We start from the raw sequence: 23,541 nt of genomic DNA, 5'->3' as shown, positions 1-23,541 counted from the left end.
CTACTGAAACATTCCTTAAAGAACTTACTGTTACGAGTTATAAAAGGGACCTTATAAATCATCTAGTCCAACCCCCTTATTTGAAGATTGGAAAATTAAATCCCCAAATTTTTCAGTTGATTTTGGGAATGCTATTTGCAAACGTTTTACTCTGTCGACTAAAATGTGTAAGAGTGTTTTATATATTTTTAGGTTGGTCAATAGTATTAAAATGAGTTGTAATACCTTGCCATTTATCAACATGTACTACCTCCTACTTGTATCCAAAATTTCAAATCTAAGCCAATATCTGTTGGAATTATAATCTCTACTCAATACTCACTTTTTGTTTAAATTTGCAGACTCTTAAGTACAGGCTAATTGGAAATTCCTGAACAAAAAAGCTATTTATGTTTCAAAATCCTCTTTACAGAATATTTCAATGTGTGCTATAGATGGCCTTGAGTAGAAGCAGTTTTTAATTGTTATTTTGTGGTTGTTTTTTAAACCAACAGAAATGTTTCTAGGGTTCTGGAAACCTCCAAGGTAAGTGTTTAAAAATTGTGCTTGCAGGGTACTTCCCTGGTGGCGCAGTGTTTAAGCCTCCGCGTTCCCAACGCAGGGAGCCCGGGTTCGATCCCTGGTCTAGGAACTAGATCCCACATGCCGCAACTAAGAGTTCACATGCCGCAACTAAGGATCCTGAGAGCCACAACTAAGGAGCCCGCTTGCCACAACTAAGACCCGATGCAACCAAATTAAAAAAAAAAAAAATTGTGCTTGCAGGAGTCTGTATTTTGGCAAATAGTATCTGAAGCATAACCATAAACAAATTTGAACAGCAGGCTAGCTCACTCAGAAATCGTTTTATTCATTGGAATGGCTTCACATGTGGTATACTTTATTTTTAGTTTGGTTTAGTTTATGATTAACAATTACAATTCCAAAGGTAGTTAAATAATATAATCTATTGGATAAATGATACTCTCTAGAGTAAGGCACATAGTCAATATATATTTTAACTTAATTCACACTGAAATTATTTGTATCAAAAATCTTTAAGTCAAATAATTTAATGCAGCTAGCTACGATAATTTTGTTATCCCTAACTATATGTCAAGGTTTCTCCTCCTTACTCTTTTTCCGAAAGGCCTTGTTAGACACCAGTGGTGCTCATTTTTATTGGAAAGGGATTTGTCTAGATTTCCCAGTAATTTTGTGAGAGCTTTGGCACCCCTTAGTCATTATTCATTATGCAGACAGAATCTAACTCTTAACTTTCAAAAAAAAAACCCACAAAAAACCCTTTACATATTTTATTTTATAAGTGGCTTGAGTTTAATTTAAAAGAATGTTTTCACAGGTTCATGTTCAACCTTGGCTTGAGTCTTAAATATGGAGTAGAGCAAAGCAGAATCATTTTTCTGCTTTGGGCACCTTTCAAGCTGCCTAAGAAGGTACAAACAGGTGGGGACCTCCCTCCAACTCTTCCATTTCTCTTTCTTTCCTTCTCTTAACCATGTTCACAACCCCTGCCTAAAACAGAGAGGCTGAATTTTGATTGGCTGGGAAAAAATCCAACCATTCCAGGTTTTCCCTTCCCTCAACTTCCATTTCAATTTCAAGTGCTGGTCCAAAATAAAATACATGAAGAGTGTGTGTGTGTGTGTGTGTGTGTGTGTGTGTGTGTGTGTGTGTGTGTCTGAAGAAATATGATTTTGGCCTGACCGAGAGGAATTAGGAAACTGAAAAAGCAAATAGATGATTGTATCCTGAAAGACTCAAATGAGTTTGTCAAAGAAATTCAATATTCATAATAAAAACAAAAAAACCTAAAATGCCCTTTGTTCTCACATTCGGTTAATGATCTAATAGCTATCACGATAAAATGTCATAAATATTACTCATTTGAACCAAATCAAATAGCATTAAAAATTGAAATAAAAATACCCCTTTTTTTTTTCCTGGGGAAAGTTATCTGTAGGATTCATCCCTTCATTTATTTAGCTAATTTACTGAATGCTCATTACATTCCAGGCAGGTATTAAGTGCTAAGAATTCAGTGATGAAAGACAGAGATATGAGAGACTGAGTACAGTGCTAGCCCTTTTTCTCAAATTTATACTCCAAAACAACATTAAAGATGGTTTTATTTTCATAATAAAACCATAATTTATCATAAATATTAGGTATTTTAGTAACTAGGAGTTGCTTTAATAATGAATGAAAAAGTAAAAAATAATAAACTAATAAGTGAGCCAGGGCAAAATAAATCATTTGATATATTATTTAAATATCAGAAATATGGTACATTTGCTTTCTAAGCATCAGCCTCATTTCATCAACTTAGAAGAGTATCTGAATTAAAATAACATGAAAATGCGATCATAGCCCTATTGATTTCTGGACCCTACATATGTAGCATGTGATAGGTAAGACCAGGCAAAAAGAATACACTATAAAATTGGAGTAAATGATGATTTTCTTGATATATAATCAAAAAAATTGAGAAAATGATTGTATTGAACATCTCTACTTCCTTAAAGGCCTGCCCACTCCCAACTCTACATTATGAACATGTAGATTAAATTCCATTAAAAGTCAATTATCCATATTATAATTTAATCTAAATGTTGTACCCCATTAGAATATATCATGCTTAAATTTTACTGAAGAAACGGACCGTAACAAATGAGCATACAACTTAAAAAACAGCAAAGCTTACAATTTTTTGAATGCTTCAATTTAGTTCTTAGTATCTTAAAAGATATATTTTAATTTTTTATTAGGCATTGTAATTAAGTAAAATATCCAGTCTTGTCATGGTTTAATTTTCCAAAATGTAGCTTCTGTAAGGTAAATTGGAAAACATCTTATTTTTACTGAGTGAAAAGGGGAGACGTTGATATACATTACAGACTCAAGTGCTTATAAAAAATGGATCATACTTTCATTTTGTTAAAAGTGTCATAGACTAAATCCTTATTTAGGGAGGTATCTCAGGCAATACGAATCAAAAGAGTAATTAAAAATGGGTTCTTTACATATTTGAGAACTAATAACCAACTTTAATAATTTTATTGCTAATTTCTATAGGGTAATAATTTTCAAGAGTAGGTACTGAATATTTTAATGTGTTAACCATTAATTTAACAAATGCCTCAATTTTGTGAGGGATGCATGCTTATTTTCTTGTGCAGTGGGAAACTTCTCTAAACAATGTGTAGAGAGAACCCTGGTAACTAGATTAAGAGAGGGAAAATAAGTGGGTTTTTTGCTAACAACGAACATGAGCCAATTTTTTTTTCATTCATTGAACAAGAAGTTCCCTACTATTTATTGACACATAAATCTCATTCCTCGACGATTCCTTGAGCTCCTGGTGTATGCACTGCATTAATTTCATAAGTCTTTTGTCTTTTCATCAAAAATGTAAACTTTCAGAGAGAACTTTTTTTTTTAACCTTTTTATTTCCCATCAACCTCTGATTGATAGCTCAGCCATCCTTGGCAATTCACCATTCTCCCATTCCCTCTACGACGAATGTCCTTTGGCTCATAAAGATTTATCAACTGGATAAATCTTTATGATCCAAATTCTCAGTCTACCTGAATCTTGGTGATTCTGATTCATAAATGAGAACCTTCTCATCTCCTCAGTGGTCCTCAACATGTGGTTCCCCACACCGGAGCACCAGTGTATCCTGAGAAACCTTTTAGAAATGCAAATTCTTGGGCCACACCTCAGAAGGACTGAATCAGAAACTCTGAGGGTGGGGGCCCAGCAAGCTGTGTTATAACAAGCCATCTGGGGGATTCTGATGCTCACTCAAGGCTGAGAACCAAGGCTCTAGTCTATCTTCTTCCAGAGTTTTTGTGAAGATCAAAGAGAAAAACTATGTCACGGGGCTTTAAAGGAAACAATCAAATAGATAAATATTGGGTTGGCCAAAAAGTTCTTTCGGGTTAGTGTAACATCTTATGGCAAAACCCGAATGAACTTTTTGGCCAACCTGATAAATCAAGGACTGTATAAGCATAATTTATTAAATAGGTCAAGGACTGTTTTTAACTTATTTTTCTGTTTCTCTATTTCTTCCTTAGCTTGTACATGCATTTAGAGATTATTTCAGCAATGTCAGCAAGCTTGGTGGCATAGTTCAAGCTGTGAGGGTTCAATAAATAGGTCGGTAAACATTGCAAATCAACACAGCTTTTGATGAAATGTCAAGCAAGACAGAGCTTAGCTATATTCAGCTCAGCTTGAACTCACAAACCATTAACTGGCCTCTGTACTTCAGGATAATCTGTCTGATGAATAAAACACAAACATGAAAATTAAAAAAAAAATCTTTAGAAAGAGATTAGTCAAAGCCAATCTGTAAATGAGAAATGGCAACCACTTAGATCAGAGCAAACGAGAGATAAGACTTGCAAAAGTGGATAGCTTTTTCTTATAAATCAAGCTATGGGACAGCTGAAGATCCAAAAAACTTTTTAACTTTGGACTGTTTTCCTAATATATACTCATAATCTTAAAAAGGCTTATTTAATCTCAACTTCTTCAGCTCTGCCCTGCCCCCAAAATTAGTCATCTTCCTTCCTAATGATAGAAAATCTTATTACAAGAGATTTAAATTCTAATAAAATTATCACAGCTTAGGAATTAGTATACTTTTAACATAAAGTTTGTATAGACCAACAATAAATTTTTGCTAATTTAGAATTTCAGGCTATCTTATAATTTAAAAAAAACAGATAACACGATTAATCATGACACCTTTTTATTTAAAAGCTAGCATTTAACAATAAATGTTTAATCTTTAATATTATTCTTATATATTTCAGGTAATTAGGCAGCCTATAATTATTGTTTACAACTGGTGGCCCAGTTTGATTCCTAATAAGTAGTGCATGCCTGATCATGTCTAAATTACTATTCACAAAAACCCTTATTATTTTCCTTTCTTTGACCAAAAAATGTCTTGAAACCTCTATATACACATAGGTGTTTCTATTGCTAAGACAAAAATTCTTCACATTAGTTTTCTAATGAGGTTATGGATTTAGTCTAGGTCCTTAGAAACTGAATTTGAAATATTACTGTTTACTGATTAAGGTCTGGGTCATTATTTTTTTTTTCTTGTTCCTTCATACTAGAGATAATTTTAGATTTCTGAAGATCAAGTTCATAAAAGCCATAACCCAAAAAGTAGAATTTGGGCTCCTTTTCATTTCAGTACTTTGATGTTAAACCCCTTCCCTCCCTTCCTCACTACAAAAGCCCCAATTTAACTTTTAGAGAAAGCCACATGGAATAGGAGTGATCCAAATTTATCCTAGAGGTTGCAAATTGACCAAAAGAGTCACCTTTGGGGAAGCCTGCTTCCGAATGCTTGTGGCGTTTATCATTCTTCTGAATGGCTGTTGCATTTATCTGCAGCTTTTACTCACCAGATGAGACCTCAGACATTTCAAATTCTGCGGTGGCTTCCTACACCTTCATAGGAAAGCTTTTTGCTGATTTCCCTGTTGGTACTTTTCTCTTAAACATTCTATGGGATCTGATAAACCTGGAGGTAGAGTCATAGCCAAGCGCAGATAAAGCAGGTACATAATCTCTGACCAGCTTCACAAAAGCAGACAAACACACAATCTTTTTGCACCTGTTTCTTCCACTCCGGTTGCCCTGAAAAGTGAGGTGTTCTTCACAGATTCACAGAGAACGTTTTGCAAACACTCCCCTCTCCCAGCAATGGTTTCTTCCCTCGCAGGCTCAATCTACCTGATTACGTTCCCTTCTAATCAGTAACCTCAGTTCCTCTAGTAATAACTATGCCGCCTGCTTTATATAGGATTTCGCTGAGACTGAAGCATAAACCAGAGAGGAGAATTAAAGGAGCTGATTATTATGAGGACACCTGTATTTCTGTCTAGTCTTCATGCGAACTCGACACTGTACTCATGGATGCAAACTGATGTTATGAAAGAGAAGCAGAAAGGAGGATGCATAAAGAGGAGACTGGACTTGTGAAGTTGTGCACCTGTGTGACGCTAGGAGAAAAACAACAATTCTAAAAATGCCCAGTGCTGCTCGAAACACATTTGAACTTCCTATGCAAATATACAAATAAAGGTACTTGACAGCCAAATATCTTCCTCCAGATATACCTTTAAAAATCAATTCTAAAATCTGAAGTAATCTTAAACTAAACACAACCACAGGGCAGAAGTTAATTCTTAAAGCAAATGGAGATTGTTGAAGATTGAAGCAAAAATTCATCATGTAAACCTTGACGTTTTTTAAATAAAAGAAATAATATGAATAACTTACTCGAGATTATATTTGAAGTTAAACCTTGAATCTTGCTTCTTGAATGTACAGAATTGTGCCAGCCTTGTGTAATGACTGCTTGCCCAGAGCATAAGATTGAAGTGGATTTTCAGATTAAAAATAAAACTCTTAAGTATGGCAATCCCCATCTGATCAAAGCACATAAACTAATTTTTTTCAAGCGCTTCATTAACAATACACCCAAGTAGAGCTGCATATTCTCTCAGTTTTCTTTAAAGAGTAAGTTGTTAAAATGATTGAAGTCCAGGTAAAGAAACCTGGAATCATAGCTAGGGCTTACCTCCGTCTCACTTAATAGATTCAGGGCCTGGCAAATAGTAGGTACCCAATATACAGTTATTTAAAGTGAACAAACGCCTACAATATAAAGTGTCATTGTCATTTATATTTTAAAAAGCCAAGTTGTGGACGTATTTCCTTTTGAAAAAAAACCACCATTTCCCAAGGCTCCCAAAGAAATTAAATGTTACCGTTTTCTTTACCATAAAATATTCTGCAATTATAAATATGTGCTGTGCTGGAGGTAAGTGAAAACGTGACTGATTTTGCCCCCCTTGCTCCTTTTTCTACTCTCAACTTCCAGATGTGGAAATGTCATTTGGAGAGAACAGGAGGTGTTGGTGGGAAAAAGCTCATTAATCGTACTGTATCCCCTTGCCCACAAAGAGTACTGCATCCAAATTACAGAAGAACTAAAGAAACCTTGTAGAATGAGCATATAATTAGCAGTGCTGCTAAGTGAATGGAAACAGAGGTTGCCTAACTTAATTAACTGTAATCATTACTCATTGTCGTCCTGCTTAGAAAGATTAGCGGAGGGTATTTCTTCTCTGGTATCCCAGTAGACATTTCTACTTCCCTCTCAATGTGCAAATGATTATACTACAAAGAAAGTACTGCCATACCCTTTCAATCAGATGTACACTTTACCGGACAAGTCAGTTCTATATCTTAGTTCACGGAGTGGAACAGGAACAATGAGAAAATACTTTGTGGGGCAAAAGAAATTAAGAAGAGAAAGATAATTGCAGAAGTTAGTGGCTTGAAGAGAAAAAAGAAACCCTATATATGAGTTTCTAGAAAGAAGTGAGCTCTTGGCCAAGGAGGAGGGAAATAACAGATTGAGATCTAAAAGGTAAAATTAAAGATAACAGTATGAATAGTGGCACTGTATGATTAAGTTGATCACATTCTACAACAATGCAAGGTGCCCAAGGTACCTGCAAGGACATTGTGGCTATGATTTACTTTTTTAGAAGAAGACACTTGAGTCCAGGAAGCAGTTAGAGGCATTAGGAACTAACTTGATAACCTAGGGCAACTTATTTAAACTTTTGGCATCACTAGTTTCCATCTACAAAACAGCTTGGCAATGCAATTCTGCTATATATCATCTGTGTAAACTTGGCATGTCATTTAACACACAATTTCACCATCTATAAAATGGGCATAATATTAATTCCAGCATCCTGAGGATATCATTCAGATCAACTGCAAGGTGTTTAGCACTGGTCCTGATGCAGAATTAGTGCTAAATAAATAGTATCTTCTATTTATCAACAACAATAATAAGATGATAATAACTCACATTTCCCAAGGCTTTGGAGGAAATTAAATCAAATGATGCATACACAATAAGCCTCTGAACTGAAAAACACCATAACGGTGTTGGAGATGTGTTTTCTTCCTTTTAGTAATGTATGTTTTCAATATCTTGATTTTAAAGAAATAGTAATGATAAGTAAGCAAGGAGTAGAGCTGTGACGGATCCAGCTACAATGATTATTCTGAGAGGTTAGACTCCTATGGAGAGTTGAAGGCAAACTAAATGCCTATACATGGCGGTAAGAACCTAAATATACGATCCATCGGGGAATAAGGTGGACTCTGAATGCACAGATCTAAAACTAGAACTTCAATATCCTGGCAACGTGCTGAATAAATTGGAAGTAAACCCATTAAATCTTTGTCTCTGGAGTTATTATTCCCAATAATCACATTTTTTAAACTACCACCTTGAAAACTGTGTTTCCTAAAGTCACCTCCAAGTAGCAGTAAGCTACCCGTCTCCTGTTTCAAAAAGAAATATGAGACCAGCCTGTAAACACATTACCCAATACAGTGCCTGAAATTGCAAGCTGGGAGGCATTATTGCTTGATGGAAGTCAATTTAAAATAAGAGGTTATTAGTGCCTTCTCTTCAAGAGTAAAGGATCCCAGCCATAATTGTTCTGCAGTACCCTTGGAAAGGCATACTTTTATTCAAACTGTGCTATGATTTCAGCTTATCTCCTGGGGAGGAACTTTAGTTTCAGTCATTAAGTTCATGGAAAGCCAAGTCCTTTGCAGTTCTTCAGCCAGCTTCCGTCTAGTTTTTATAATCACATCACTGTGGTGAGTGTATGTGTCTATGTTTATTTATGATTTTAAGCACAGTTCTTCATGGCCCATATCTTCTGTAATACTGTTCTTTTGCTTTGATTCTATGTCCTTCCCATGGAGTCACAAGTTTCAAAAAAAAAAAGAAAACGATATATTCAGTATCACAGGAGTTTTTGCTTTTACAAGTCAAACGGGATGAAAATTTATCTCGTTGTTTGTTGTGGATGATCAGTGTTCATTTTCACATCCATTGACCAGAAACTCATTTTAGAATTGTATATAAAGAAATTTTGCACAGAAATCTCACCAGATGGAATATCTCCAAGTGTTCGGTTGTCATATAAATGTGAACATCTGGAAGAACTTGAGCCAACTTGGGAGCGATTATTTTGCTCAGCCTCCTTCAGGAAACAGAGCTCCAATCTACCTTCCCTTAAATTTAAGCTTTTCTCAATGAACTGAGTAATGGAATATTGAGGGACACCTTTATATCCAGCAATAGAAGCAAAAACCTTCCCCACTGATAAGCAAAAGGATATTCCTGGCAATAAAACCCATTAACTACAGGAGGTATATATCTAATTCTAACTCAGTCAGCCTAAATGTTAGTCAGTAACCCCTGAAGGCAATGCCAGGGGCTTAAGAGTAAAATAAAAGAACACAGACACACTGCAGAAGATCCAGTCTCAGAGAATGATCTGCTTACCACTTGGCCCTGAGATTATCTGGAAATCTCCTAGAACATTCAAAACTTCAATACTTCCAAGGCCTGGGAAAAACTATTTGTTAAACCCAGTACATTATAACTGAGATCATGAGCCAAAAGAACTGATGCTTGTATTTATAATCACCATTTGGTTAAGGGCATAACCATATGTCACATCACCTATACAAGGGCAATGTAATATATGGTATTTAACATCACAAAAGCCCTAGAAATGATAAAATAAATCCAGCTAAGTGGGTAAAGCCCTGGACTTTACAAATCCCCACATTTCTATAATGCTGTCATACATATTTTCTTAAAACACTAGTTTCCTCACATCACCTACCCTGGTTATTATAACCATAACTCCTAATAGGATATTTCCATTCATTGTTGAAATTTCATCACCTGCCATTCATTCCTCAACACACATATCTAGATTCTACTGAAACACACTGCTTTACAGGGATCTCTCTCCATTAGATTAGGAGGTATTTACGAATAGAAAGGCTTCTATTCCCTACTGCCTCCTGGCACTGTCTCTGGAGCATAGCTGTTGTACAGCAAATATTTACTGCATGTTTTACATTGATATGTACACCACTGACGTCCATTACCTGCTTCTTTAAATAAATATTAATGCCACCAAAAACTTGTACACCTGCTTAGAATATTTGTAAAATATGCTAGATTATCTCCACAGTGAAAAATTGGAAGCAAACCAAATATATCAAATAGGAATTAAAATAATTCTGGTACGATCAATTGATAGATTTATAGGCAGTCAATAAAAATCATATTTTTACAGAATATTTTAAAACACTGGGAAACATATGGCATATTAAGTAAATTAAAGCAGCTTACAAAATTGTATGTATGTTATTATACTAAAAAGGCATTATTTCTTAGTGGTTAAAAACCTGGGCTCTGAGCCTGGCTGCCTGGTTACAGTCCTGGCTCCATGTTCATGGTGATCATGAACAAGTTTACTGCACCTTGTTATGGCACTCATTTTCTCATCTTTAAAATGGTATAATAACAGTACTTATATCATAAAATTGTTGCCAGGCATAAATGGGTAATATTTAACATATAAAGTCATTGAAACTGCCTGGTGCATATAAAATGCTCAATAAATGTTACTTATCATTATATAGTTCTCAATAGGAATGTATGTAGCAAACAGTTAACACTGGCTATTCCTGAATCGTAAAATTACGGGCAACCATTACTTTCATTGCGTTTTTCTGTATCTACTTTGGACAGTGAACATGCATTATTTTTTATTGTAAAAAAATAACTCTGGTTTCCTTTAAATATGCAAAATGCTTACTGCAGATTCCATAGGTAATATTCACACATAAGTAAGGGAACCACACTTGGGGGCTAAAGACAAGAACTACTGGCATCAGAAGCATCACGTTGCCTGCGAAATAGTAGACATGGTTCTCCAACTATGTTGTATTTCATTAAGAGTAAGAATTTCCAAGTTATCACACATGTATTAAACTTGAACCACTTAAGGGAAACAAATACCCCTGTAGAAATATCTTTACTATAACTCTTAATCCTCATTTATAGGAATTTACTGTTGGAGGGGGAACATAGCTTACTTCCTCTTTAAAGTTCATTAGAAATACGGTGACTGCTATCTTTCAGTTATCTCTTAAGACTATCAGAATAAAATGGGGTGCTAGCAAGAGAAATAAAACCTACTTAGACAAAGTATGCTAGGTTTTCCAACCACTTTAACTTTGCATGAGAACAGTTAGTCTAATTGAATGAGATACTGAGAAAACATCATCAGAAGCATTTAAGCATAAAATAAAGTGGGTTTTGTTTGTTTGTTTTAGTGATGGGGGAAGATGACAGGAGAAGAGTGAGGAAAAGTGAGATTCCAGCCTTAAGTTTCACTAGCAAAAGACAAATTAAAAAGTGAAATATGAGATAAAAGAAAGTTTCATGTACTATAGTAGCATTTAAACTTGACTATGACTTGAACATATCTGGTAAGTCTGCCCTCAGCATCCAAATAAGCCCAGATGAAATACTTTGTTCACAAATTTAATCATAGCATTTCTTATTATTGTTTTCTTAATGAGTTGCTTCTTTTTGCTGGACATATGTCTTTCTGGGCAAAAATTGTCTTATACCTCTTCATATTTCTAACAGTGCCTGTATATAGTAAGTGCTCAATAACTGCTTGATAAATAACATATATTCAGCAAATGAGGCAAAAAGAAATGACCCTTTTGCAATGAAGTAACAGACAGATGACTGAAAAAGGGCAGACATGAGGAAGAGAAAATGAAGGCACAGAGATAATGATGTCATCAGAACTTTTTATCAGCAGCAGTAATTCTAACTCCTATGTAGTACTATAAATGAATGCAGTGTGTTACACTCATATAAAAGGTTTATTTCCAAAGCATCGACACAGTGCAAACAGTTCAGATTGTCCTTAATACATGATAGGCACTATGCTAAGTGATCTTCATCACTCCTCACTTATTCCTCACAGCACCCCTATGAGGTGGGCACTATTATTAACTCTATTTTACTGATGAATTGAGCAAGAGAGAGGTTAAGTGATCTGCCCAAGAGTACAGAGATACGATGAAAAGGAGTTGGATGTCAAACCCAGAAACTTTGGCTTCGAGTCTACCCTTGTAACCACTAGATTAAACATGTAAGCTACACTGCCTCCATTTATATATGTATTAATTATCTTTCACAAAAGTCCTTTGGGCTCGAGAGAATAAATATTACCATTACCTATTTTGACAGGGAGAAACACCAGACAGAGGTGACTTGGCCTGATCTCCAGCTATTTATTGGCAGCCAGACCTTCATTTGGAATTAGTTGATTGATGTTCTCCCAGCAAGAGCATTCTCCTATCCCTAACTCCTAGCCTTGTCAGCTATTTCCCAGGAATACACCATACAGCTGGATGGAGACATAAACACAACTCACCAGCTTGAAGGACAGAGACACTGCTCACTGCCTTTACTACCTCTTTCTGGATACATCTACTTGTCTTTTTTTTCCCCCATTCCTTAATCCATTCTATCTTCGTTTTACTTTTTTTCCTTAAGAAAATGTATTTTTTTGCCTTGGAGAAAAGTAATAAGCTTCTTTTCCTCTTCACTCTGGAACGGATTATTGTCATTTCAAGGCCTCCTTTGTGACCATCCCCCATCTCCTTTTCATAGCCATTCTTCAGCATTTTTACTCATAACATTTCCCCTTTTCTTGTTGGCATCTGGCATCTCTTTGTTGCTATTTCTTGTTCTTTGATGTTTCCCATATCTAATGGTTCCCTTTCTCACCTCTGCTTTCAGCCACATTTATCCTTCTGCTATTATTTATTTCCCATTTGGGAGGCTGACAACTAGAGGGACAGTATCATCCCTCATTGTGTTTCTCTGGCTTACTCATGAAATTACAAGCAGCCTCCTTCCCACATAAAATATCTAGTCTGCGTTGGAAGATTAATAGCCATTAGGGAAGCACATACTTTGTGTCAGTGGGAACCTCTGGCCTCCCAGCTTCTCGCTGTGCCTATCAGCTTTAAGGGACAATGGTTCTGTGTGACTTTTGAAAGGGCAGAGCTAGAGCCTTTATATATCACATTTTTACGATCAATAGTTAAGAGCTATTGCTCTGTATTGAAGTCAACATGGATACCTTCTCGAGTCAGAGGTCAGTTCATTTCATTAATTACATCTTGGGATGGTCCCTGAAATGTAGTTTAATGTCTACAAATTCTAAGTGGGTGTATCCAGCAAGCATATTGGCAGTATATATGGTAAGTAGGTAATTTGTTTTTAATATCACACATGTTACTCTCAATATTTTGGATTGTGTTATAAGGGAGAGTGTGTAGTTTGAGCTTTTGTCTTAATCAGAGGTTGAAAGGGAAGGGAGAGGTTTCCAGCACACTTCCTAGGTTTTTCTGAATAGTGCAAACATGTTCAGGTGGAAGAAAATGTTGCTATTTTAAATGGACTCTTTTAGACACTAATTTAGAGATTAAATTTTAGTGGAAATAACCTAGGATTCATGCAGACAATTGGATAGTTTCCTCATCTCACACAAAAACTACTATGGCCTTGGACAAACTGCTCCGTTTTCTGAGCCTCAGTTTTCTCATCTATAAAATAAGGGGGTTGGAACTACTCAGCTTTTAAGGTCTCATCAAGTTTTAGCACTTTGTGATTTATATTCATTTACTAATTCAACACTGCCCCTGAGAAACATACATTTATACAATTACAGAGATGAACTCTCTGGACTCCATTTAATAGATTTTCCTGACAACCACTGTACTGTACTGCTAATGGGCACTTTCCCCTGAGATAAGTAAACTATTCTGCAAACACTAATGGAAGTGACCCCAAAAAGGTTTTCCAACAGGAATTAAGGAACCTTGGCAAATAAAAACAAACAAAAGAGTCAAACAAAAACTAGCTGTGGCATACAGACTGGATATACCTACACCAAGTTCGGATTTGCTAGTGGTTCCCTCCTCTTAAATTACTGATATCAGTACCGGAGATATATATCTATCTCCAGACATTGGTATCTTTTCCCCTAGGTAATGATAACAGTAACTGTAAAGTATCATACACTATGCATTACGTGCTGTACACCTTTTAAGCGATATAAATCTTTCCAACAAATCTACAAAGTACTATCATTACTCATTTTAAGAATAAAGAGGGGCAGAAAGAGGGTAAGTAATTTGCCCAAGGTTACAGTTATTAAATAGCATCATTGAGATTTGAAGTCAGCAGTCTGTCTCCAGACTCCATGCACGTAAAACTACCTTTTATAATATGGCTTTATCCATCCTATTGGAATTAGGAATACAGCCCTACGTTTAAGAGTATGGCAAATTTTATCAGCCTAAAACTCGACTCGATTCTTTTGATTAGTAGTCTCAAGGTGACCTCGCTAATGATCAAACATTTTAAATGAGCTGTTACATATTTCCTGATGTTGCCTCAAAATATATACCTTGTTATGTGTACAAACCAAAGGCTGACTTATGCACTCAAAATGCAAAACTAATACTACAAATAAAGAGCACAAATGGAGACTGGCCATATAGTACAACATTTAAAAAATTGTAAACATCTGGTTTTCAGAAGTCATAAAGAGCTTCAAGTAAGTAAAATAGCCTCAGTGATGTGATTGGCGAGCTGAAATTGTGCAAACTTTACTAAAGAGACTTGATAGAACCCCACTAGGCAGAGTTTCCATAGGTTCATGACATGATTTCACTTTCTTTACTATCACATCCAAGTAAAGTTTTACAGGTACAACAAACTCGACATATATCTAATTGCTCTCTCTAGGGTAGTAAAACAAGCAAGCAGTGAATCCACCAAATCAATTCCGGGTATCATTTAAACCAGCGGTCCCCAACCTTTTTCGTACCAGGGCTCGGTTTCGTGGAAGACAATTTTTCCACGGACGCGGGGGTCGGGAGGGTGAGGGATGGTTCAGGCGGTAATGCGAGGGCTGGGGAGCGATGGATGAAGCTTCACTCACATGCCCCCCTCCACCCCACTCACCTCCTGCTGTGCGGCCCGGTTCCTAACAGGCTGTGGACCAGTAGCGGTCCGCGGCCCGGGGGTTGGGGACCCCCGATTTAAACAGTACATATACCCCGAAAAGTGACGCACAACACAGGAAATTTACTGCCATGAAAACACAACTTTTAATTATCCAACACTAGGACCTAAAATCTCATATTACATACACAAATTTGCACACGCACACACCCACTTTTTTTTTATAGGAAGAACATAAACTCTTCAAACTGAAATGCCTAAATAATCCTTAAAGATTACCTTTGCTAAGGTAAAATCTGGTTGGAAAATGAAAATTTAGCCCTTTAAAATGGTGGCAATGCCAACTAGTCATTTTTTAACTTCAAATAAACAGAATTGCAGTGATGCAAGCAGTACATCATCATCCGATGTCATCTAGCATGGCATAGAGCTATTGTGTGAGACAGACCAAAGTTTTTTTGTTTTCTTTTCTTTTTTATTATCTAACTGACTAATTTTTGGATGCCTCCCCCAACAACCAGAGAGCGATCATCTAAGTAGCTCACGGCATTCCCCAAAGAAATGAAAGTGCACTCTGCACTCTTTAATTTGCCACCTTTCAGAGATGAGGTTAATGGAATTAAGTTAACCATAAAGATTATTATAAATTGAATGCTGTATCCTTCGATGTCTGAGGTAATTTAATGCATTTCAATAAATATGAGGTTGGGAAACATAAAAAGAAAATTTATGGTACTATTAATTTAAACAGTGTCTTTTCCCATCTCTTGTGCATGCTACAGCATAGCCCTCAATGTTTGTCCACTCACAAATATCGTTGAAGGGAAGAGAGGGGGGTCCCAAGTTTTCTAAAGAAATTGGAGTCAAATGTTTGATATAATATTGGGACTCATGTGAAGTGATGTAGTCACTTCCAAATAATTCAGCTATGAAATATTTTAAAATATTAATAGAGGGAAAGTATATAAAGAGAAGTTAATCACAGGAAAAGTAACCTAATAGTGATTATTTTTATAATCCTCATAATCACCAAGGGAATTCGCCGGTGGTCCAGTGGTGAGGACTCTGTGCTTCCACTGCTGGGGGACTGCATTCGATCCCTGGTCAGGAAATTAAGATCCCCCAAGATGAGAGGCTCAGCCAAAAAAAAAAAAAAAAAAAAAAAACTCATAATCTTAAAAAAAAACAAAAAATCACCAAGGTTAGGTTTACAAAACAGAAAAATTGTTTTTTTTATATTTGTTTACTGGTGTTGCAATAGGGACGTATGCTTTATTTCTTCTTTTACTTATATATATATTAAGTAGAACACAATATAAACTTGATTTTTTAATTAGAATTACATTTTTTGGTCCATTAACATTATGATTTTATAAAGAGAAATGTAGTGATAGTGATGATGATTGTTATATTATTGATACTGTTATATTATCGATATTGGATATCAAAGAAACTGTTCTGAATACTGTTCTTATGGCATCTTTTGAAGTAATTAGTATTATAATAATTTTATGTATAAGGAAATTGAGCCTTAGAAAGGTTAAATGCCTAGTTTAAGGTCACACTAGATTTGGAACAATCTAAATTTCAATTTTCCTATAGTTAGAGGATAACATAACACGATGTCCCAAAACTAGAAGTCTTTTTTATTCCTTATATTTAGAATAGAGGGCTGATGATAACCTTGCCAAGAAAACTACTGTCAAAGTCCTTATTGTTGATGGTTTTAATAAAAGAGAAAAATGTCTGGGCTTCCCTGGTGGCGCAGCGGTTAAGAATCTGCCTGCCAGTGCAGAGGACACAGGTTCAAGCCCTGGTCCGGGAAGGTCCCACATGCCGCGGAGTAACTAAGCCCGTGAGCCACAACTAGTGAGCCTGCGCTCTGGAGCACGTGCTCTGCAACAAGAGAAGCCACCGCAATGAAGAGTAGCCCTGCTCGCTGCAACTAGAGAAAGCCCGCCTGCAGCAACAAAGACCCAACACAGCCAAAAAAAATAAATAAATTTGTTAAAAAAAATAAAACAGAAAATGTCTTTTAGTACTTCCTTTCTATATAGTAGCTCATATTTTGCCTATATCCATGATATATAATATATATATATTATATATATAGCCTCTTAGAAAATTAACCAAATAATAGAAAGTCTCTTTTTTTATAGTATTAACTCCTTCTAACTTTGTATACATTTATCTCGATATTATGAAAAATAAGAAGAGAGGGGAAAAAAACACAGATAACTCATACAAAAATGATGGCTTAAAAATTAGCAAGGAAATACAATCTGACACGAAAACAAATTAATATGAAGACTAAAAACAGTCTGATATCCCAAGGTTTGGAATGTAAGGGAAATAATGAAGATATCTGCAATTTGTTTTCTATTAAAGAAATTCTTCTTTGTTACTTCTGGAAACCTCATTATTTCTTTCCTCGTAGATTAAGAAAGAGGGGTTTTCCTAAAGCCCCAAGGAACCATTGTTAATACTTTAAATCTCTGTCTATTTCTCATGCCCACTATTGGGCCAGTCTACATGTAAGTGATGAATTCATAGAGTAGTAACATTTATTTACTTCCAGCCATGTGTGAGACACTATGCTAAGTATTATTCATGTGTTTTTAAAATTCCAGGGCAATTCTCTACATTAGGTATCATTCACTTCATATATGAGAAAACTTAGAAAGGTTCCTTCCAGTCTAACCTGCTGACTATGACCCTAGTCCTCTCCCCCATTTCTCACTCTATTTCATGGCTTCCTTAAACACATAAAGGCAGTCGTGCTTCTAAGTCTTTATACTAGCTATTCTTTCCTCCTGGAATGTTCTTCCCCAGTCTTCCTATGACTCATTCATGCCAGACAATCATACCTCAGCTGACATACCATCTCAGCAAAGTTTTCTTCACTTTAGAAACAAGAATAACCACCCAGTCACTATCTCAACTTATTTACCCTCAATGAAGCACTTATTATTACCTGATATGTTTCTTGTTTATTTGTAGTAAGTGCTTCATTGAGAAATTATATATATAAAATATAAAAATATATATGACAGGTCATGATTATATAATATAATCTATATAATAATATATTTTATGTATTATATTTAGTAGAGAGTATGCTTAACAAATAGTAGGTATTTCATAAACAAATTAAAAAAACCACTATTACAAAATATATTTGTCTCTCCACCCTTCCCATTAATTTTTATAATGCTGTCATTGAGATAGAATTGACATACCATAAAATTTACTCTTTTAAAGTGTACAGTTCAGTGATATTTAATATATTTGCAGAGTTGCACAACTGTCACCACTAACTATTATAAAACAGTTTCATCCACTTGAAAAAGAAACTTCATACCCATTAGCAGTCATTCTCCGTTCTTTGCCTTCCTAGACCCTGGAAGCTACTAATCTACTTTATGTCGCGATTGATTTGCCCATTCTAGACATTTCATATGAATCTCATAATTTTTAAAATTCTATAAATTCAGAGTATTAACATGTTGATAACAAAAATATCTAGTATGTATTAATACTAATTCAGGGTCAGCAACCTTACAAAGCATTTCTTCTTTTAGTTGTAAAAAAAATTGTTTAATCAATTTATCCTTCTTTTGTGACAAAATAACTCAGAAAATATAAGCATCAGGAGGTGAAGGGAATAAATGTATTGATATACTGAAATTTTTTAAAAATTTTAATATTTGTTCTTAAGTCCTTTAACGTCTTTTAATAGACTATTTTTTAACTTTAGTTTTAAGTTAACAGCAAAATTGAGCAGAAAGTACAGAGATTTCCCATATACCCTCTGCCCTTACACATGCAGCTTCCTCCATTACCAAATCCCCCACCAGAGTAGTACATTTGTTGCAATGGATGAACCTACATTGACACATCATTATCATTCAAATTCCATAATTTATATTACGGTTAATTCTTGGTGTTTACATTCTAAGGGTCCGAACAAATATATAATGACAGTTATCTACCATTACAGTATCATACAGAGTATTTTCACTGTCCTAAAAATCCTCTGTGCTCTGCCTATTCATCTCTCTCTCTCCGCTGCCCCCTGGCAACCTGTGATCTATTTAGTTTCTCCATAGCTTTACCTTTTCTAGAATGTCATATACTTGGAATCAAACAATATGTAATATTTTCAGATTGGCTTCTTTCACTTAGTAATATGCACTTAAAGTTCCTCCATGTCATTTCACAGCTTTATAGCTCATGTCTTTTGAGTGCTGAATAATATTCCATTGTCTGGATGTGCCAAAGTTTATTTCTACTGAAGGACATCTTGGTTGCTTCCAAGTTTTAGCAATCATGAATAAAGTTGCTGCAAAAATCTGTGTTCAGGTTTTTGTATGGATGTAAATTTTAAATTCCTTTGGGTAAACACTAAGAAGTGTAACTGCTGAACTGTATGGTAAGAGAATGTTTTGTGTCTTCCAAAGTGGCTATACCATTTTGCATTTCCATGAACAGTGAATGACAGTTCCTGTTGCTCCACATCGTTGCCAGCATTTGGTGTTGTAGGTGGTTAAGATTTTGGCAATTCTAATAGGTGTGTAAGTGAAGTCTCATTGTTATTTTAATTTGCCTTTCCCTGATGACAAATGATGTGGAACATCTTTTCATATGCTTATCTGTCATCTGTATATCTTCTTTGGTGGGTGTCTGTTAATGTCTTTGGCCCATTTTTTAAATTGGGTTGTTTATTTACAAAGCACTTTTCATACATTAGGTCATGTAATCCTCCTAACAAATATAAATACTATTAATATCCTCTACAGATGCAGATGGAAAAGCTAAGGCACATGAGTTTAAGAAACTCCCAGAACCATGAAATTTAAAATGTAGGAGTAGGATTTAAACACAGGCTCTGCTCATAGGCATAGTTGTCAATTGGTAAGTTACTTTTGTTTTGTCATTGTCTGTCCCCCTTGATCTTACCTGTTATTGTTTCAGCAGTGGAGTGAGGTGCTCACAGGAGCCTCTACTAAGGGTATTTGGGTATAGATAATTAACTTTAATTCCACCTGCAGAAGCAGTTCTACCTTTAGATGAGTAAAGAACTGAGGGGAGAGCACAGATGTATTATTTCATTGAACACAAACATAAACCTTAAAATGTTCCTCTTCCCTCTCTCCTTTCTCTTATCTGTTATTTTCCTGATTGTCTATCGTGAAATACCGTGGTCTCATATCGAAATCAAGAAAAGTGAGAGGGGGTTGCATTTTGACTAAAAAAAATTCCAATAAAATGAATTATTTCTGATACATAAGGATGTCAAAATACATATAAATAAAAACGTAATTAGGGCTTCCCTGGTGGCGCAGTGGTTGAGAGTCCGCCTGCCAATGCAGGGGACACGGGTTCATGCCCCGGTCCGGGAAGATCCCACATGTCGCGGAGTGGCTGGGCCCGTGAGCCATGGCCGCTGAGCCTGCACGTCCGGAGCCTGTGCTCCGCAATGGGAGAGGCCACAATAGTGAGAGGCCCGTGTACCGCAAAAAAAAAAAAAAAAAAAACAAAAAACCCGTAATTATTTGATACAGCATTACATTTCTTTGATTCACAGCAGGCATTTCATTCTGCGGGCAATGAGGATTATCTCAAACGGAAGGTCCAGAAGGGTATTTGGCATATCCCCCTATTCAGTAGCCCTGATAATATTTATAATTATGAATTGAATACATTCTATTGTGTTGGTAAAGGTTAAACACATTTTTAAAAACTACAAAAGTACTAATTTAACATGGTTTGTTTTTGGTCCTTAAATTTACAACCAACAAGTATGCAATTTTTAAGTAGAATAACACACACCAGGGAGTAATATTTGAAATGACGGTGAATTTTGGTCTCTGGATATTCTTGGCCTTTGCTCATATGATTCACCACACCTTCCAGGCATGCAATTATCTCTTAACACCTCACAACCTGTCATGCAGTATGCCATTCCTTAAATGAGAATTTGCCTCAAGTATCATTGTATACTTAGATCTTAATAATTTCAATAGAAGCATCAATCAGTAATTTCTGATGGGCAAAAAGTATAAATTTTACCATTTAAAATAGATTTTTCTTTCTGTAATAAAACCCAAATCCTCATATTCTATTTATAACTAGAATGATCCTTTAAGATCATTCGACTCTTATAATTAAATTGTAAAAATTAAAATATGTCCAACTTAAAATTCAACCTAAAATTCAAAGCCGTATTTTAAAAGTTTGTATTGCATTTGTTTTACTGCATCTGCCAGAGAATGCACCACAAAATCCTTTATAGATATTCAGATGAATCTCTCCACTAGAAATGAAGAAGGAATGCAGCTAATCTTGGGCTTTCATTGGTTTGATTACCATTTCAACTTTAAATGGCTGTATGATAATTAGTGGGTGTGGAACAACCAGTACTGCTCAAGGAGCAATTGCCTTTACTGAAAAACAAAGTTTTGAAAGAAGCACAGTAAACTCCTAGAGACAATCAGCTCAATCTTACACACCTCCCTGTCATAGTTTTAAATGGAGCAGATGTGCTAAAAAGCCAGTGAGAAGATGGAATAGAATCTCTAACACCTGACTGCCTATATTTTTCACGATGATGTATTGCAGTGTATAATCTAACCAAGCATCCCAATCTGGGAACTTTTCATATCAGAAAAGTATTTAAAACCTTAAAATATAGTAAAATTAAACTTAAAAAGTGATGGGTTTACTTAAAAGTTAGAAAACAGACAAAAAGAATGTTTCCTAGAGATTAAAGTAAGTGTTTTTATAATTATACTATATTTAGATGGATGTTCATTCCTATATGATATACTGCACCTTTCTGATTTAAAATGTCTGGACAGAAACACAAGTGATAATTATAAACAGGATAAAGTAAAATTTTTAAAAATGAGTGGAATTACAATAGAATCTGTCTTAACAGACTTTCATTTTCCAAAATTTTTGGATAAACCAAAACTCTCCATTCCCTCTTTAGGATCTCCAGATGGATCAAGATGACCCGCTGAAAGCTACTGTCTATTAGAGTTCAATTGTACACCTTGGTGGACTAAAGATGGCTGAAACAGTTTTTTGACACTCCTCCCATTGAAGAAGTGAAGTCTTTTTTTCTTCTCTTTAAGGTGGGTGAGCTTCTGTGACTGCTTTGATTAATAGAATGTGGTGGAAGAGATGAGCTGCTGTTTTCCAGGGCCGGGCATTAAGAGATTGGAAACTTAACACTTCCTGTCTTTTGTATCGCTTACTCTTGGACTCTGAGCTGCCATGTGAGAAGCTCAACTACCCTAAGTCTACCATAGTTACTAGGTCAGTAGATCTAGTTGAGCCAAGTATTCCAGTCATTCCTACCAAAGCACTGGACATGTGAGTAGAGCTGTCTTGGATCCTCCTGACAGCCATCTGACAATCACTGAATAATCACAGATGATATAACATGGAATAGAAAAATCACCCAGCTGACCCATGCCCAAATTCACAGAAACATGAGATATACAAAGGGACTGCTATTTTAAGCTACTAAGTTTTGGACTAATTTGTTACACAGCAAGAGACAATCAGAACCTGTGCTTATAAAGAGTCAAGTGTGATTGCCCCCATTCTTACGTATGTAATGACAAAATATAATTATACACTACATAATTAAATGAAATATGAGTATAAAATAAAAAATGTGTTCTTTCTATAAAACCCAATTGAATATGTGGGGAAAAATATCAGTAAAAGTGGGTTAAAGAACAAAAACTAGGCCTTCCTGTGGGAGATCTTACAGAACCATTAAAGAAATCTCCTCCCAGATTGTTGGCAAATGCTTCTATGTTCTTTTTTCCACTGAGCATAAACCAAAATGTACAAGTCTCTAATCTGTACCCTAATCCCCCTTAATTTTATGATACTACGTACTACTTTCTGCCTTGAAAAAACACTTCTATTGATTTTTTTCCCCCACAAATTCAATTGGGTTTTATAGAAAGAACACATCAAACACACTCCCTCCCACCTTAGAGCCTTTTTTCTAGTTGTTCACTCTACCTGGAACAGTTTCCCCACAGCGTGAAGTCTTGTTCAAATCTCACCTGCTCAATGAGATCCATCATGACCCTGGAACTCCTGAATCCCTTTACCCTGCCACTTTTAATTTCCATCCCACTTATATCCTTCTGACATATGGCAATTTATTAACATACCAAATTATTACTGCCCGGATGGTGTGGAGTAAGAGGGCTTTCACTCTGAAGTGAATAACAGAAGAGGGATAGATAATTCTGAAGCACAATTTTGGGACATCATATAAAACAGTGAACAAAACACTAAGCCTTTTAAACTGTATTTCAGATTATAAGAAGAAGAACATGGGGTTGAAAGCAAGACCAGTGACAGAGTGAGGTCAGCGTGCTTTTCTGGGTCATGCTGCACTCTGGCATGGAGTTGGCAGTCTCCAGTGGGTTGAGATAAAGCTCTATTCACGTACTTCTGAAGGGATGGACCAAGTACCTTTAGATTAAATTGAAAGTGTTTTTTTTAA

At 35.7% G+C, this 23,541-nt stretch overlaps 1 protein-coding gene across 1 annotated transcript in view; it reads right to left on the bottom strand.

The window, feature by feature from the left end:
- The window catches only part of DMD (dystrophin), a 2,243,521-nt gene that overhangs the window by 2,040,772 nt on the left and 179,208 nt on the right, over positions 1-23,541 (bottom strand). The gene's annotated exons all lie outside the window — the stretch shown is intronic.

Source organism: Globicephala melas, chromosome X, assembly GCF_963455315.2.
Source record: "Globicephala melas chromosome X, mGloMel1.2, whole genome shotgun sequence".
NCBI lineage: Eukaryota > Metazoa > Chordata > Mammalia > Artiodactyla > Delphinidae > Globicephala > Globicephala melas.
This window is presented reverse-complemented; position numbering and strand designations above follow the sequence as displayed.